The sequence below is a fragment of the Petaurus breviceps genome, unplaced genomic scaffold, assembly GCF_028583685.1.
Source record: "Petaurus breviceps papuanus isolate PSGF00001 unplaced genomic scaffold, PetGlider_PUasm1.0 187, whole genome shotgun sequence".
Lineage (NCBI taxonomy): Eukaryota > Metazoa > Chordata > Mammalia > Diprotodontia > Petauridae > Petaurus > Petaurus breviceps.
The window spans coordinates 28,395,344-28,413,453 of NW_027185799.1; the positions used below are offsets into that span (position 1 = coordinate 28,395,344).

At 33.8% G+C, this 18,110-nt stretch overlaps 2 protein-coding genes across 4 annotated transcripts in view; one reads left to right on the forward strand and one right to left on the reverse strand.

Annotated features, from left to right (window-relative positions):
• The first annotated feature begins 5,972 nt into the window (after positions 1–5,972).
• RFX3 (regulatory factor X3) overlaps positions 5,973–18,110 on the forward strand; it is a 219,661-nt gene continuing 207,523 nt past the window's right edge. The window contains exon 1 of one of the 2 annotated variants that reach the window (XM_069090794.1): positions 5,973–6,145. The gene's annotated coding sequence lies outside the window, so the exon portion shown is untranslated. The remainder of the gene's footprint in view (positions 6,146–18,110) is intronic. The other variant, XM_069090793.1, reaches the window with a different exon arrangement.
• The window catches only part of LOC138163248 (large ribosomal subunit protein uL30-like), a 110,927-nt gene continuing 102,290 nt past the window's right edge, over positions 9,474–18,110 (reverse strand). For both annotated transcript variants that reach the window (XR_011168853.1, XR_011168854.1), the window contains one exon: positions 9,474–9,728. The gene's annotated coding sequence lies outside the window, so the exon portion shown is untranslated. The remainder of the gene's footprint in view (positions 9,729–18,110) is intronic.

Genomic DNA, 18,110 nt, shown 5'->3' on the forward strand with positions numbered 1-18,110 from the left:
AATATTCCTATCACACTCTCTAAGCACTTCTGGAACTATGATATTAGCTTCCAAGCATGGTTTTATCTTCAATTGCTTCTCTCTATTAAATGAGATGATTTTGCTACAAGTCATCCATTACCCTTCTTTGTACAAAGGATGAAACTCACTCTGCTATTTCCTTTCTTTGTTTCTCCAAGGAGTACCTGTGTACTCTCCTATTTAGCTGCACCCTCTTCCTTTCGTATGGTTTCATTTATGGCAAGATTATCAAGATTAATATGATTCTACTTGTTCAACAATATGTCTACTTGTAGAATACTGGCTAAACATCTCACTTTTTTTAGTGCTAATGGTTAAGTCAGAGTTTATTGATAGTCTAAAAACTGTTATCTTAGGACAGCTTATCCCATTTCCTACCACTTTGCCACCATCATTTCAGGAGTAGAAGGGGGCTGCACAGGATTAAGGGGCATTTTCTTATTTTTATATTTTTATACATTGCCAAGTCCATAAAAACGTAATCATCAAGTGGCTAACCTATTATTGGTGTGCTACTCAATGAATAAGTAGAGAGGCCCTTGGAAAACAGAGGCAGCCTGTTCCTGAGACCATACTTGAAGACCTGTTAGAGTTAGCAGTTCATTGGAATAGCCTTTGAGAACCCTGGGTCACCTCTATGCCACAGTGAGGCATCAGAATTGAACTTTGGTAGAGATGATTTTTGGAGATTTATTCTTGCATACAAAATGAGCCTTACCTTTTAACATAGAAAAACAGTTCTTGTCATCCTACCTTTTTACTTAAAAGAAGAGGCTGTCTTTTCTCTAGGGCTAAGCATGGTCAATTTTAATTGCTCAGCTTCAATTAGATTTTAAACCTCTATTCATTTACACTATCATTGTGTATATGTTGTTCTCCTATTTTTCCTTACTTTATATCAATCCATATGAGTCTTCCCATGTTCTTCTGAATTAATTCATATTCCTCATTTCTTTTTTTTTATCTTTTTGCTTTTTGGAGGGCAATTGGGCTTAAGTGACTTGCCCAAGGTCACGTGGCTAGTTTTTGTGTTAAGTGTCTGAGGCCAAATTTGAACTCAAGTCCTCCTGACTCCAAGGCCAGTGCTCTATTCACTGCGCCACCTAGCTGCTCCCCATATTCCTCATTTCTTAAGGTACAATAGTAGTACATTAAATTAATATACCACTATTTGTTCAGTCATTCTATAACCAATACAACAGGCACCACTTTATTTCCTGCCTTTCCTTCATTCCTTCTTTTTTTTTTCTTTCTTTCCCTTCCTCTCTCAAAAAATGTATTTAGGATATTTTTGACATATGAAGTCAACTTTTCTGTCTGCTTTAGTGATCAAATTCTTTTATAGAACGGTTGGACCAATTTAAAGCTCCTTTGACATAGTATTATTGTGCCCTTCTCATAGATCCTTCAACATTAACTATTTACAGTTTTTGCCATTTTTGCTAATTTTCTAGGTGTTAGGTAAGGCATCAGCATTGTGGGTTTTTTTTTTAATTTGTGTTTCTTATTGGCATTAATTTGGAAAAAATATATTTTCATTATTATTTTTAAAAAATTTTATCCTTTGCTTGCTCATCTAATGGGAAATGACTCTTGGTCATTTATTTGTACATACATGCACACATATATGAATATATATGTAAACATGCTGTTACTTTATATCTAAAATATATACATGTGTGTACATATATAGTGGTATATGTGTATACACACATACTGAAAGGATTTTTTTCTCAGTTGATATTTTTTACTTTTTTCATGCAAAAAGCCCTTTAATTTTATATGGTATATCTTTTTTATTTTTTCCTTTATGATCACTTTGATCCCTTGCTTGTAGGGGGTAAAAAATTCTCCACTCAGCCATAGTTGTGAAAAGTACTTCCTTCTATTTTCCCATTTTTAAATGATGTGACATTTTATATTTAGGTCAAGTATTTAATTGCTGTTTATTGTAGTATATGGTGAAAGTTGCAAGTCTAAAACAATTTACTTTAAAACTTGTGTCTAAATTTGCCAGCATTTTTTTTTAAACAGAGAGTCCTTCCCCGCTGCTCCCTCACCCCCACCCCAAAAATTTATTTTCTTAAGTTTATAGCACATTGGGCTCCTGATCAGCCTTACTTTTCTTTTTTATATTTTTAAACTAGTACTAATTAGTTTTGACTACCAGTAAATTAGTTTAGATCCTATCTTTGTTTTACTGGCATAGCTCAATCTTGGACAATGAATATACCTCCAATTATTTAAGCCATTTTATGTCTGTGAAAAGTTTTGCGATTGTATTTATATTAGTCTTATGTTTCTCTTGGTAGACTGATTTCCATATATTTAATGTATTTTGTAGGTAATATTTGTCATTCTTTCATTACCTCCTGTTTTGGGTAAGAAATGCTGATTTTTTTTATAAATTTATTTTGTATATTACCTCTTTATTGAAGCTATTGTCTTAGTACCTTTGTTTATTGTTTAGTGGTTTATAGGTAAAATATTATGATGTTTCAAATATAGATGGTTTTGTATTCTCTTTGCCAATTTTTATGCATTGTATAAATTTATTTGCCCTATTTTTATCACTAGCATTTAAAATCAGAGATACGTCAAATCATTATAAGGCAAAGTTTTACCTCTTTATTGGAAAAGCTTCCAATATTTCTCCATTAGAAATAATGCTACACTTTGAATTTAGATACATACTTTTTCATATTTAAAAGTTCTTTTTATGGCTGTGTTTTTTACCTGAGCTAAATGTATTTTCACAAAGGTATTTTATGCCCTTATAATCATATGATACTTGCTCTTTTTATTTTAATGTATGTCAATTATTTTCCTAATAGTGAACCATCATTTCATCCCTGACGTAAATCCATTTTGATCATAGTGAATTTTAAAATTATATTTCCTTGGTCTTTTTTGAGAGGATTTTCAATTTTAAAAATTTATATTAATATTCATTGGAAAAATTAGACTCTTTAACTGCTTTATCCCTCCCTGACTCAGATATTAAGTCCATGTTTGGCTTATAAAAGGATTTTTGTAGCATGTTTTCTTTCTCAGTTATTGAAAATTATTTTTGAAGCATGATATTAATTGCTTTCCTCTAGGTTGGCATTACAGCAAGATAATTCTTTTACTCCTTAATTGATTCTTTAAACCTTTTTTACTCTCCTTTCGTTCCCACAATATTCCCCCATTATCAGCAGAAGATCTTTACATTAAGACCATTTACTGATATTTCTATCTTCTCTCCTCTTCATTTCACATCTGCTTGGCTTTATGTCCTACTATTTCCTTCTACATTCCTGTACTTGATGAAAAGTTGGGCCTTCTACTCACCATCCTTTTCTCTCAATCTCCCTCTGCGTCATCCTCCTATCATCAGTCTCTTCACATCTATTTCTCTTTTCCAAATGTTTATGATTATAATCTTAAAACAAATGAGCAAACCTCACTAGAATCTACCATCCCCATTAGTTGTCATACTATATCTCTTCCCCTTTTTCAGCCAAACAATGAGAAAGCTATCAGCACTTGGGCCTCTACTTCTGCTCTTCTCACTCTCTTCTAAAAGTCTCTGTGTCTGATTTCTTACCTCATCACTCAACTGAAACTATCTCTAAAATTACTAATGATCTCTCATCTGTCAGATCTAATGGCCATTTTCCAACCTTTATCCCTGATGATCTTGATACAATATTTGGCACTGTTGACCACCCTCTTGTCCTTGATGCACTTTCTTCTCTGGGTTTTCATAGCATTTCTTTCCCTTGGTTCTTCTACTAACTGTCATACCATTTTTCACAATTTCCTTTCCTTAGCCATAATCAATTTCACCAAAGCTGTATCCTATTGCTTCTTCTTCTCTCTCTACACTCTCTTGGTTGATGACATAAATAGCTCTTTTTGGATCAGATCTCTACATATTACTCTCAAGTATATATATGCAGGACCTAGTCTCTCTCCTAAACCCCAGTCATACTTCACAATTGTCTATTAAACAGATTTGAATTGACTGTCCTATAGGCATCTTAAACTCAACATATTCAAAACAGAAGTCATTGTCTTTCTCCCTAAATTTTGCCCAATTTTCAAATTCTCCTCTTACTGTTAAGGACACCAACATCCTTTTGGTTACCCAAACATACAACCTTGTTTTCGTCATTGATTCTTCATTGTCATCTTAAATAGCAAATCAGTTGCTTTTTGGAGGGGGGAAAGCAGGGCTTTCCCTGGGGTTAAGTGACTTGCCCAAGGTCACAGGGCTAGTAAATGTTAAGTGTCTGATGTCACATTTGAACTCAGGTCCTCCTGACTCCAGGACCGGTGCTATCTTCACTGCACCACCTAGCTGCCCCATAACACCTAACTTTGAGCCTTCTCTCCACTCACACAGCTATCATCTTAGTTAAGGCTTTTATCACCTCTTACTTGACTCATTGAAAATCTCCTATTTGATCTCCCTGCCTCTAGTCTCTCTTCTCCACTCTATCTTCCACAGAATTGTCAAAATAATTTTTGAAAGTACAAGCTTAACCATGTCACTCACTTACCCAATAAACCCAGTGACTCCTTATCACCTCTAGTATTAAATGTAAACTCCTCTATTTGTCATTCTAAGGTTTTCACATCTTGACCTTTTCAGCCATAGTATTCATTATTTACTCCTTTTAATATATTCTAATGCCCTTCCTAAAATTTACCTATTAAAAGTTATTCCCCTTTATGCACTTTATGGTCCAGAAAACCTGTGTCCTTTCCTATTTCTCACACACAGCACTCCAACTCCATTCTTCAGTCATTACCCATCACCCATCCCTGGAATGCTTTCTCTCCTTACCTCCAACTTCCTAGAATCTTTGTTTTCCTCTAAGACTCAGCTGGGAGAACTTGCCTGCCTTATCCTCCCACGTTCCTCAAGCAGATAATGCCTTCCCCTCCAAAGTTACTCTGCATTTAATTTTTGTGTATCTGATATATATATATATATATATATATATATATATATATATATATATATACATTCATGATGTTTTCCCCATTAGAATGTAAAAACAAGAACTGCTTCATTTTCATCTTTATGTCACCAGCCCTTATCACAGTAACTAAAACATAGTAGACATTTATCAATGCTTGTTAATGGCTTGATATATTTAAACACTTGATAAAATTCACTGATGAATCCATCTGAACCAGTGTTCTTAACTCCCTTCTCCCCACATACATACATACATATATATTAGGTAGTTCATTTGTTTCTTACTGAGATTGCATTAAAAGTCTATAAAATTTCTATGTGTTGTTTTGTTACTTGGGATATTTTAAGCTTATTATTTCCTTTAAATTCTAATATTTTCTATCACAAAACTATGTTCACTTTTAATTTAGTAATTCGATTTCTCTGTCTCTGGTCAAGAAAGTTATATGGTCATAATATTTGTCCATCTTTCAAAACATCGTTTTGTAATTTTATAGTCCTTTTATTTCATTTTATCAATTTCTCCTTTAATGTTCAAGTTTTTTGTGGTTCTTGGGGGGGTTTTTGGCTTTGTTAATTTGGTAATTTGCTAATTTTAAAAAATATTCCATGGTCAATTAATCTTATGTTTTTATATTTTAAATATATGTTATAGGTATAATTTTTTCTCTGATATGTACTTTAGCTTAATCCCTATAATTTTGCTTTGTTTTCTCATTGATATAATTCTCTTTACATATTGATTGTTTCTATATGTTGGTCCTTGATTCACCCCTTATTCTGGAGATCATTATTTAGTTTTCATTTAAATCTTTTGTTTCTGTTCTCTGTACTAGTAAATCTTTATTGCATTATTGTCCACAATGTTTAATATTTATGCCTTTTATATTTATTTACAATTTCTCTACACTCTTAGCACATGGTCTATTTTTGTAATGTATCTTGTGATGTTGAGAAATATGTCTATTCTTTCATCTTCCCATTCAGAAATCACCCTAAGTCTTTCAAATCTAACTTCTCCACTGAGAAGGCATCATGGCATAGTTGATATAAGCCAGCCTTGGAGTCAGGATGACCTGGGTTCAAGTACCACTTCTGACACATACTGGCTTTGTGATCCTGGGCAAGCCACTTAAACTCTCTGTGATCCAGGTAATTTTCTAATACCTTAAGTTGCAGAACAGTTGCTGATCTGTTTTAGCAAAAGGAATTTCTTCACTGAGGAGCATACTACAATAATGAAATGACAGCTCAGGATTCCCCCACATATGAAATTCTAACTTATCCAAGTCTGTTAAGTTCTGTAGTTCCTTTTTTTGTTTAGAGTTCTTTTAGACTCATCTAGTTATCAGAAAGGAAGAGTTGAGTGTTCTACATTTATTGTGTGACTTTACATGTCTTTTTTCAGTTGCTTGGCTTTTCTTTACTGAATTTAGCTGCTATGAAATTTAGCATATTCATTTAACAATGGTATTATTTAGTTGTGCCTTTAACCTATTTCCCTGTTTATTAGTATTGACCTTGTCAATTATTATTTTTGCTGTGTTTGATAGAATGATTGCAACTTCTACTTTTTCAGGATCACATGACACATAGCAAATTTTATTCCAGCCTCTCATTTTCATTTTGTATGTACCTATTTTTATTTTTTGTTTGTTTGGTTTTTTTTTTTTTTTGGCTTTTTGGAGGAGGAAAGGCAGGGCAATTGGGGTTAAGTGACTTGCCCAAGGTCACATGGCTAGTTTTGTGTTAAGTGCCTGGTGTCAAATTTGAACTCAGGTCCTCCTGACTCCAGGACTGGTGCTCTATTCACTGTGCCACCTAGCCGCCCCTGTGTACCTATTTTTAGATGTTTCTTGCATGTGGCAAAATTTGCACGTTTATTTTCTTATTCAATCTGCTATTTTCTTTCATTTTATTGAGGAGTTTAATGCACTAACATTTATTAGGTTTGCATTTTCTTCTATTTCTTTGTAATGATTTTCTTCTTTCCTCTTTTAGGTGAACACTTTGTCCCTCTGATTAGTTTTAAACAGTAGCCTTGCCTTATACTAGAAACATGAAATAAACAATTACATTACTTGGCATTTTCTTGGTATTTGTAGTTTACCTTTTTTATGGTTATCTAGTTCAGAGTGTTTTAGTGTCTTTCTTGCTTATGTAAGTTATTTTGGAGAAATCACTCAAATGTGCCTATATATTTTGTTGAAGGTCCATATTTTTCATTGATGATTAGACTCAGCTTTACACAATCAGTTATTATGGGGTGCATCTCAGTTTCATTGGTTTTCTGAAATATCATTATCTTCTGTGATTTCAGGGAGATATGAATTAGCCTTGGACTATTCAAATTGACTTTCATAGCTAAAGGTTTTTTTCTTGGATACTCACAAAATTTGATTGGTATTGAAATTCTGAAATGCAATCAGTATGTGCATTGGAGTTTCAAGCTCGGGCTTTTTCTCTGTTAATGATCTGTGGATTCTATCAATCAATCAGTACTTTGTATTCTTTTTTTCAAAACTTTTGAACAATTTTCTTTCATTATTTCCTATAGTATGATATTCAGGCTTTCTAATTCATAATTTTTGGGGGGGTTTCTTTGGAAATTTATAGTTTTAAATTATTTCTGTACAACCTGTTCTCAAGGGAAATCCTTTCAGTTGACATAGTATTTATCTGTTTTTTCAAAGTTGTTTTTTGCTTAACTTCTGCCAAATTTTCCTCCTTTTATGTATTTTTTTTGGTTCCAAATCTATAATACTCTTTTTTCCCCCAGAGCTTTTAATCTTTTGGAGAAATGTGCTATTGTGTGTTTAAGTTGCTTTTTCTATTATATTTTATTTATTTCTTCTTTGAGGTCTCTTATTTATGACCTATCCTCCCTGGTACATCTTCTTTCAATGTATTATTCTTCTTTTAAACCATCCTGAAATATTTTGCTATTTTATTATACCTAGGAAATCTACAGAATTTATTGTCTTTCTCTCTTTTGGTGGGGAGGGATTTGTCATTCCCTTTCTTTTAATGTATAGTATATTCATTTTATTATGGCACTTTTTGAAATACTTGTTCATTTTCCCCTCTTTCCTTATGAGCCTCATTTTTTTATTTATCTCTATTAGAGCTGGGTTTATTATAATGAACTCCTCCCTTGACCTTTTTTGTGTCATTCTTTTTCTTCTATTTCTCTTATTCTTTTTCTCCTTGGACCCACATAAGTGTTATGTATTTTTCTCCCCCCTAGTTCCCCAGACCAGGTGACTTCAGCCTCCTGCAGTTTGGTGATTCTATGCCTAGATCTTTTACAGAGATTTTTGTTTTCTTTTCTTTTCTTTTGCATTGGGAGCCCCTATGTTGCACTGCTAATCATGCAACTTCTCCAGACTGCTCTAGAAAATTATAAGTAGCTCTTGTTGGAAGGTTTGAATACAATCTTTAATGATCTGTACTGTCTTTGGAGATAGTACTCACTCTTCCTGTGTTGCTTACACCTCTATATGTCATAGTAGATATTCTTCATCATTTACTACTGTAACTAAAAACATTCATTACCCAATGAGTAGTGTTATGATTATGAATATATCCAAATTTAGCTAGACTTGTCCTTGGCAGACTAGTCCTTAGCAGATAGTATGACAGTTTGATATCAGACCTTCCAGAATTTTTGTTTCACTGGCATAGCTTTCAAGAAGCCAGAGTGACCTCTCTGTCATGATGGGGATGTAAGAAGACTTTACTTTTATATGCAAATTATAATACTTCCAAATTATTTAAGCAAAGTAAAGATTTTATATGTACATATACTCACATACTACTTTCTACAATTATGACCACCATTTTTAGTTGGAAGGAAGCAATTAAACAGTATCTGAATTTTTTGTACAATGTGTAATTATCAATTAATATTAATCACTTTAAAATATTTATAAATACTAACTAAATTTGAAATATGCAAACCATCTTAAGGATAATTTCATTTACTAATATTCCTTGACACTGAATCAATAATTATATGAGAGAGAAGATTTAAGCAGCACACTTTTTGAAATGAAGAATTTACTCATATCACAAAGAAGATAAAGTGCATATATTTCTTATCACTTAGTTTTTTAATTATATGTTAAATGCCAGTTCCATGATTTGTTATCATTAATAACAATGTTTTTACCAGTAATACTTTCCAAATAAGGAATCATATAAATGACATTGATATACTCTGGCAAAAGATATTCTTAAGAAAGCAAGAACTAAAGTAATCAAGCAGATAGAAATATTTATTATGATTATGCTATTTACTGAATTCCTTTGTTCCTTGCTTTTCTCTTGGGTTACAGATACTAAGTCCTTTCTAAAAAATAAAAAAGATAGTCTTTCCTTCCCATTTATTTTTATTAACTAAGAAATATATGTAAATATATACCTTAATGATAAGAAGATTGAACTCAAAGAGTTGAATTTGGAAAAATGAAATACTGAGTTTTTAGAGAAGCTTTTGAAATTTTATCTTATGTAAAACATGTCAATATTTTCACGCATTGTCTTCTGTATGGAGAAGGTATAATTTTTCCAGGTTCTTCATTCATTCCTTATTCAAGTTCGCACTCCCACATTGAGGTTATAGAGGGTTTTTACATGTGAATTTACTCACTACTGAGCATTTTCTGTATTTGCTCCAGATGGCATGTCTTGTTAGTTTAAACTCTTGATTCAGAAGCTTTTATGCTTCATTTACCTGTTAGGAAGGAAGGGAAAGAGAGAATGAAGAACACTGCAGAGATTTTGTGTCTAGTGTTTTTGTGTACAGTATTTTTGTGTACAGATTTTTCATTAAAATCTCCCTTTGAATCATTTTTTTATAATTGTAAAAGTCTCATGGTTATGCCTCATGATGGCACAGAGGTCCTAAATCTTGAAGGGTTATGCCAGTACAATATTAGCTTTGGTAAATTCTCCTGAAAAACTTCAGGTTTGGTCCTGGTAACATAATGTATCTGTACACTTAATTCCAAGAACCAGCCTAAGGATAACAAAAGTCACCACCACTAAGTTGACCAGTCAGTGGTAAATTTTTGGCTGTGACAACCTATGAAATGGACTCATAGGAATAATAGTTTTTGATCCTGCTCATCCTTCTGTAGTTTCAAAGTGATGATAGAGTAGTTAAAAGAATATCAGAAGGAGTACAATTATGCAGTTTTAGACTGTCTATAAAGACTAACTTAACTATTGGTATTTTTAATAAGAGATCTTTGACCAATGATGAATACATTAGCATATCATTGAAACAACTAAACTATTTAAATATTGCTATTTTCACAGTAAATGAAAAGACAAAGTAAGTTGCAACTAAATGAAAGGATGGCTCATAGACCTTCTTTGGAGAGACAAAAAGAGTTGAGGGAACTTGATTTCATTGTGCACAGAAGCATCAGAAAACATCATTTTGTGGAATACTTATTTATCACCTCATGCACTGAGCTTGATGATCATAAAAAAAGAACACACTGAAGATAATTGAATCTTATGTTCCCAAGAACCTGACAAGATTCTACAAGCCAAATTAATATATGTTCTGATACTTTCTGATTTCAGTGTGAAGGTAAACATAGGAAAGGATGGGAAAATGTTTTGATGGAAACAATGGCTTAGATTTAACCATAGGATTATAAATTTAGAATTGGAAAGGACCATCAATGCCTTGAAGAAGCCATCAAATTCAACCCCTTCATTTTACAGATGAAGAACTTAAACCAAGAAAAGTTAAGTTTCTTGTCCAAGATGACACAGCTAGCAAATATCTGAGGCAGGATTTGAACTCAGGTCTTCAATTCTATCTACTATCTATACTATCCCAAATCTAGCACGCTATACCAGTCACCTTGATGCCTCTCTAAAGAAAGAGGCCAAATACTCATAGTTTATTCAGAAAACCAGTTCATCTATTTTCTGAATAATTTCTTCCAGAAGAGAGTGTCAGATGTTGCTAAAACCAAGCCACATTACAGTAAGTAAAACTGACAATATCATAATGAACAGAAAATAACTGGTTACTGATAATGGGAATCATCACATTCAGCATTTTATGTGCAGTCAGTTAAAGAAAAGATGAAAATCAAAATCTACTTGGAAGAAAGGAGAAAAAGTGAGAAGAAAGCACTATAAACATTGAAACAACTGCAAAGTGATTTATTCAAATGATCCTTTGCCTAAAAATGGGAAATGGAAAAAAACAAAAATATTCACCTAGATTAGCAGTATTTCTTATATGTAATTAACCAATGTAAGTAGTCATCGCAACAAATGGGGGAGGGGAGCAGTACAGAAACTACCCTAGCCAGCTCACACTTGATCTTCTTGCCAAGCAGAGAGGTGAGGCATCTTAAAGTAACACCATTTTGGAATATAAACTAATTCATCATACACTAAAAGTAGCAAACTAGAAGATAATGAGGAATATTATGTCATAAAATAGCAAAAAGCAGTAGAAGTAAAATAAGTCTACAGAAACCTCGGAGCCACATTATCCCTATGATATTCTTGGTGAGACTGCCAAGAGATTAAGAAATGGATAGAAAATGGAAATTATTTTTCTCTGTAACTATAATTATTGATATTCATTATTATTGACAATAGAACCATCAGATTTGTACCCTAATATCTCGTTCATTGATATGTTATACAAAGAAACTTAAACTTACAGAAAAAAGTAATGAATTATGACTGAGCCATACCAAGTATAGGTCTAGGAATTGTACACTGGAAATGAAGAATATTAAAAGTTTTGAGGGATTATTTTATAAGATGTCTCAGGGAAATGAAGGTACCAAAAGAATAAAAATTCATAGCTAAAATTACCAACAAAAAATAATTGGTGGAGTATTATAAACTGGCAAGCTACATTCCTGGTTTATCATTTTTCTAAAATATGATAATCTAAATATATATGTATCTATAGATATATCTCCATATATAGATATGCGTGTATATATTAACATGTATATATTTATCAAGAGTATCTTTGATCAAAGTATGAGAAGGTGATAGGCAGTTTTTCAAGCCAATTCTTTATAGACGATATCTTAACAGTCATGCAAATGACTGAAATGTTAAGGGAGTATAAAATCCTGCTTTTTATTGTTCATTGATTATTAAAAAATCAATTGATAAATCAACCAATATTTATTAATTGCCTAATTACCAGGCACAATGTTAAGCATAAGGGATGCCAAGGTAAAAAATAAAACAGTTCTTGCATTCAAGGAATTTATATTCTAATGAGGAAGACAGCATTATAAATAAAACTATTCAGAATATATACAAAATCAATACAAGTTAGTTTTGAGAGGGAAGACCTACAACTCAGAATCAGGAAAACTTTTATGTAGAGGTGATGTTTGAACTACATCTTAAAGAAAACTGGGGATTTGAGGCGGCAGTGAGGAAGGAGAACAATGTTACAGATTTGGGGCATGGTAAGTGCAAAGCATGGGATGGAGATGGGGAACAATGTCATGAGAGCAATAAAATGTGTAGAATAGAGTAATATATGTGTGTAATAATGTGTAAGAAGAAAACTGGAAAGATAGGAAAGTGACACACTGAAAAGATCATTAAATGACAGGAGGAAGAATTTCTAGTTGATCCTTTAGGCAATAGGGAACCATCAGAATTTGTTGAGTAGAAGGGATAGCATACTCAAGAAAATCACTTTGCAGCTGACTTGTGAATGGAATGGCATGGGGAGAAACTTAAGGAAACCAAAAAGGAAGTTTCTGCAGTAGTTTAGATGAGAGGAATGAAGCAACCTGAACTTGAACCTTAACTGTGTGAATAGAGAGAAGGGGGTGCATAGAAGAGTTGTGGAGAATGTAGGATATGTAGGATGTGTGTGAGTGAGGAGTCAAAGACAACACTAAAGTTGTGAACCTGGGTGAATGGAAGGATGGTGATGTGGTACCTTCAACAGTAATGGAGAAGTTCAGAAGAGCAGTTGGTTTAATGAGAAAGATAATGTGTTCTGTTCTGGGACATGTTAAGTTTGAGATGCCTATGGGATATTGAGTTTGTGATGCCGGACTAGAGGTCAGGAGAAAGACTAAGCCTGGATATATAGAATCTGGGAAATGTCTGCATAGTAATAATATTTGAACCCCTAGAAACTAATAAGGTCGCCAAGTAAAAGTGCAGAGAGAAAAGAAGGCCTAGAACAGAGCCTTGAGATACACTTAAAACAGCAAAATGTACCCTTAAAGGCACTATTCCTACAAAGCATCTCTCATCTACATATTAATTAGTAAAAGTGTAGAGACAAAAGAGGACCTAGAGAGAAAAGAGAAAACAGAGCCTTGAGATACACTCAAAACAGCAAAATGTACCCTTAAATGCACTATTCCTACAAAGTATCTCTCATCTACATATTAATTATCCTATGAACCCTTGATAAATGAAGCATAGGTATAATCTTGTTCAATGACCCTCAGATTATTTTCAAGCCAGACATGTAACAGAGATATACACACTCATTCAGAGTCACAGACAGATGCCCTACATAAAGTCCAAATGAAGAAAATTCCTCAGTTTATGGTGAGGTCCTCTGATGTGTCTTTGTGTATGTTATTGTATTAATTTCAACATTACAGAGACTCCTCAGAAAGATCTGTGATTACTTAAAAGATCAAATGTAAAGCATATCCAGATTTTTATATACGACACAGATTTAGAGCTAGAAGGAACCTTAAGGGTCTTTTTCAACCCCTCTCATTATACACATGAAGAACCTAAGGCCAATAGAAGCAAAATTACTTTGCCCATGGTCAGTGGAGGACATAACATGTAAGTCATCAGATTCCAAATCTCGTTTTTTTTTCACTATGCCTTGCTGCCTCCTCCCATCCCCCAATGCATTTGGTGACTTGTCCATTGATTTAACATATCACTATAAATGTAACCCATGACCTATCCATGCCTCCCCATCCACACCCCACCTTATTCCCCTGAAGATTTAGTTCATGCAGAATGAATACTATCCCCAGCACTAATTGAAAAAAAACATTTTCTTTTATTGGTTCTTTATGTCCTTATTTGGAGTTTATTCCCAGAAAATTTCTAAATATAACAGTTTTAGATATGTAAGTCTGGAGCTCAGGATAGAGAGTACGAATGGGTATATAGATATGGTGGTTGTCTGACTAGTGAGAATAGGCATGTAAAGGACTCACAGGAGACCATAAAAAGATATAGAAAGTATTCAAATAATTCATAAACTTCTCTCTTACATACACATTCATGCCCAAAATTATATTTTGGTGTTGTTGTTCAAGCAGCAACTCTTCTCATTGGTCTTGGATTATCCCAATCAGTCACTTTCATATTTGTGGGTGACAGTGGTAGAGTCCATACGGTTTGTTTCCCTAAGTCAGTAGTCCCCTTCACTGTTATACAAGCAACATGGGACACCTCATGTTTCTTCATAACATGGGCAATCCTCATGTTTCTCCAAAAGGTAATTCAGGTCAGGAAATTACCTTCCCACCCCCACCCCAACCCCTGAAGATCCAATAAAGCTCATAACTTTTTAACTTGAAAATTTTTGAACTTGGATTCATCAACAAAGCTATCCCTAAGATTTGTGATACTGAGAAAGACTTTCTTCTTTATTAGAATGCTATACTTTGGGATCAAGCTGTCCAGAAGACTGAAATCTTCTTTCCTTTGAATAGGGGGTTGAGGTTTATGCATATTGTCCATGAGCTTACCTATTGGTCTGAGTGGACAGGTACATGTTTGCTTTTGTAAGAAATTCATCAGTGCCTCAGCTCTTGCCATCTCTTTGGCTAGGAAAATTTATTCCCAGGAACTCTTCTCTCAGACTTCTTAGGCAAGACAGTGCAGCTGCTACCTGCTTCTGCCTCCAGATAACCATTAACATGTTACTGTGGGTGTCATGGTAGATGTGAGACAGAGCATGCATCATTCCTACTCTCTTGAACTTTGAGCTTTCTTCTCAAAATGGAAAAAGGTGAAAACAGCAAAAGGGCTAGAGCCGTCTTACATTCCTTTAGTACAATGTAAAATGGACAGTTCCTATGATATGCATCTGTCATCCTGAGTTCTAACCAGAATACCATTTAGGGTGCAGCCCCAGTGACTGGAAACCCATCAGGGGTTGACAGCTGTCTTCTTAATAAGGTACCATTGCGCATGTAGGGGAAGAGATATGCTCAGATTCATCAGGGTCCTGATTAACTCTCCTAAATGTATATCCTGGATAGGCATTGCAAATACAAAACGAGCTGGACCCAGAATTGAATACAAGGAAGAGAAACCCAAATTGCTTTTGAAAAACTAGATGGCTTAGCCATCCCAAACTGCTCCTTAGTCAAAAACCCCATCTTGCTCCCCAAGAATTGGGGAAGGAAAGAAAGGGTAGAGAGACAGGATAGCAGTGTATATAGCAACTACTATGTGTCAGGCACTGTGCTAAGTGTTTAGCAAGCATCTTGTCTGATTTGATCTTCACAACTCTGAGAGGCATTATATACCTCATTTTATAGTTGAGGAAGCTGAGGCAAACAGAAGTGACTTTGCCCAGGTCACACAGATAGTTGTAAGTGTCTAAGACCAAATTCAAACTCATGTCCTTCTGACTCCAGGCCCCATGCTCTACCCACTGAGTAAACACCACAACATTTAAAATGAAAGTGGTAGGTTTCTCAAGAGCAAAGGCAAAATGAATAGTGGGTGGAAGTAATTATCTGTGAAATCTAAAAAAAAAAAACTAGAACAAAGATTCTTAATCTTGTTTTGTCATGGGCCCTTTCTCAAAATGATATGGTTTTTTAATGTACAAAAGAAATCAATTATATTAAAATGCAGTTATTGAAATATGTTTTTAAAAAGTTCATGGACCCCAGATTAAGCATCCTTGTCCTAGAAAGCCTCCAACGTTTTGGGGAGTCTCTCTAAGGATGACATATGGGCAAACATGGACAAGAATCACGTAAGATTAAACGATACAAGTGAGTTATTATCTACACCAGGGGTCTGCAAACTACAATTTGTAAGTCAAATACAGCCTACTGATTGTTTTTCTAGGTCCAATGAGCTAAGAATGGTTCTTACATTTTTAAAAACAATAAAGCATTACATACATTGGAATAGTTTTTACACCAATAGAGAGAATGCCTTCATCAATAAGATCACCATTCCACAGAGTACAAACCTATTAAAACACATGAAATAAAAATGTGTAATTTAAAGAAATTTTTAGTAGCATCCTTCATTTTTATATCACCACTGTGTCAAAATATATCCCTCCCCCACTCTTTCTCTATTCAAGGAACCAATCCTTGAAACAAAAAATAAATACACACACACACACCCATCCCTCAAAAAGAGGCAATTCAACAAAACTAACCCAGCAGCCAAGTCTGATAGTTTATGCAATATTCCATATCCATAATCCACCACCTCTGCCGAGAAGGGAAGGAGATACATTTTCTCATCCCTTCTGAACCAAATATGGTCAGTATCATTAGAAAACGTTCAGTTTTGTGTTAATTGTTTTTTCCATTTACATCGTTGCACGCGTGTATTATTTTCTTGGATATGCTCACTTCACTCTGTGTCAGTTCAAATGCCTTCCTTTATTTCTGAATTCTTCAAATTCATTGTTTCTTAAGACACCTGAATTCCATTATATACCACAATCACTGAGCATCTATTTTGTTTTTGGTTCTCTGCTACCACAATGCGCTTTTAGGAATATTTGACTGTATATTTGATCTTTCTGTTTTTGACCTAGTAGGGACATTTTAGTTTCCCCCTTTCTTTTTTTTTAAAGTATAACTTCAAATTGATCTGCAGAATGATTGTACCAATTCATTGCTCAACCAACAATATATTATTGTTCCTTTCTTCCTGTAGCCCTTTCAAAATTGATTATTTCTGTCTGAGGTAGTTTGATTCTGAAGTGGATAGAGCACTAGACCAGGAGTCAGGAAGACCTGAGTTCAAATTCAGCCCCAGGCACACACACACACACACACATACACTGTGTGACCCTGAGCAAGTCACTTTACCTCTATTTGCCTCGGTTTCTTCAATTCTTATAACTGGGAATAATAAAAGGACCTACCTTGAAGGGTTTTTATGAGGATCAAATGAGATGTTTGTAGAACATTTAGCACAGTTCCTGACACATAGTAGGCACTACTCTATAAATGCTTATTCCCCCTTCCCATCTATGCCAATTGAGGTGAAATTTCAAGGTCCTTTTGAAGTACATTTCTCTATTTTTAGGGATTTGAGACATTCTTTCCTACAGTTGCAAATATTTTGAAATTCTATTTGAAAACTTTTAATATTCTTTGACCACTCATCTATGAGGGAATGGTTCTCAGTTTGTTGTACTTGTTTTATTTCCCTATATTTCTTGATTATCTGACTTTAATCAGAGATAATTATGCAAAGATTTTTATCTCCATTCTGAAGTTTCCCTTCTTATCCTAATTGTATTCATTTTGTTCCTACAAAAGCTTACGATGTCATGTAATAAGAGTTATCTATAAACTTGTCTTTTTTTTGAATTTCAAATTTGAAATAACTCAAATATTTTAGCAGGTTTGAGGAAACCCAAATTCTGAAAAAATACAAAATAGTGTTCCATCAATGCCATTAGATTTTGTAATATTTTGCTTATATGTTCTTAGGAAATAATATAAATATTTAAAATTTTGGCTGTTTATCCTTACTGATCCTTATTTCTAATACTAACAGTAAAATATAGGTTACTAGTTAAATAAGGGACATTAAAATCAACACTTTATAAAACATAATGAAATGTATCCTAATGTTTTATTGAGGAAAGTAGGAGGGAATTTCTATTTTGTGCCATTCATCTTAAAAGAGTAAGGTAGGGGGATGTGTCCATTGAGAAGATAAAACATCAATGAAAAGGAAATTTTGTAGAAATTTCTACACATTCTCCAAGTTCCATATTTTATATATGCTCAAATACCCTTTTTGGACAAATGAACTACAAAAATCTTTTTCAGAGAATGCCCAAATCTCTCTCTCTCTCTCTCTCTCTCTCTCTCTCTCTCTCTCTCTCTCT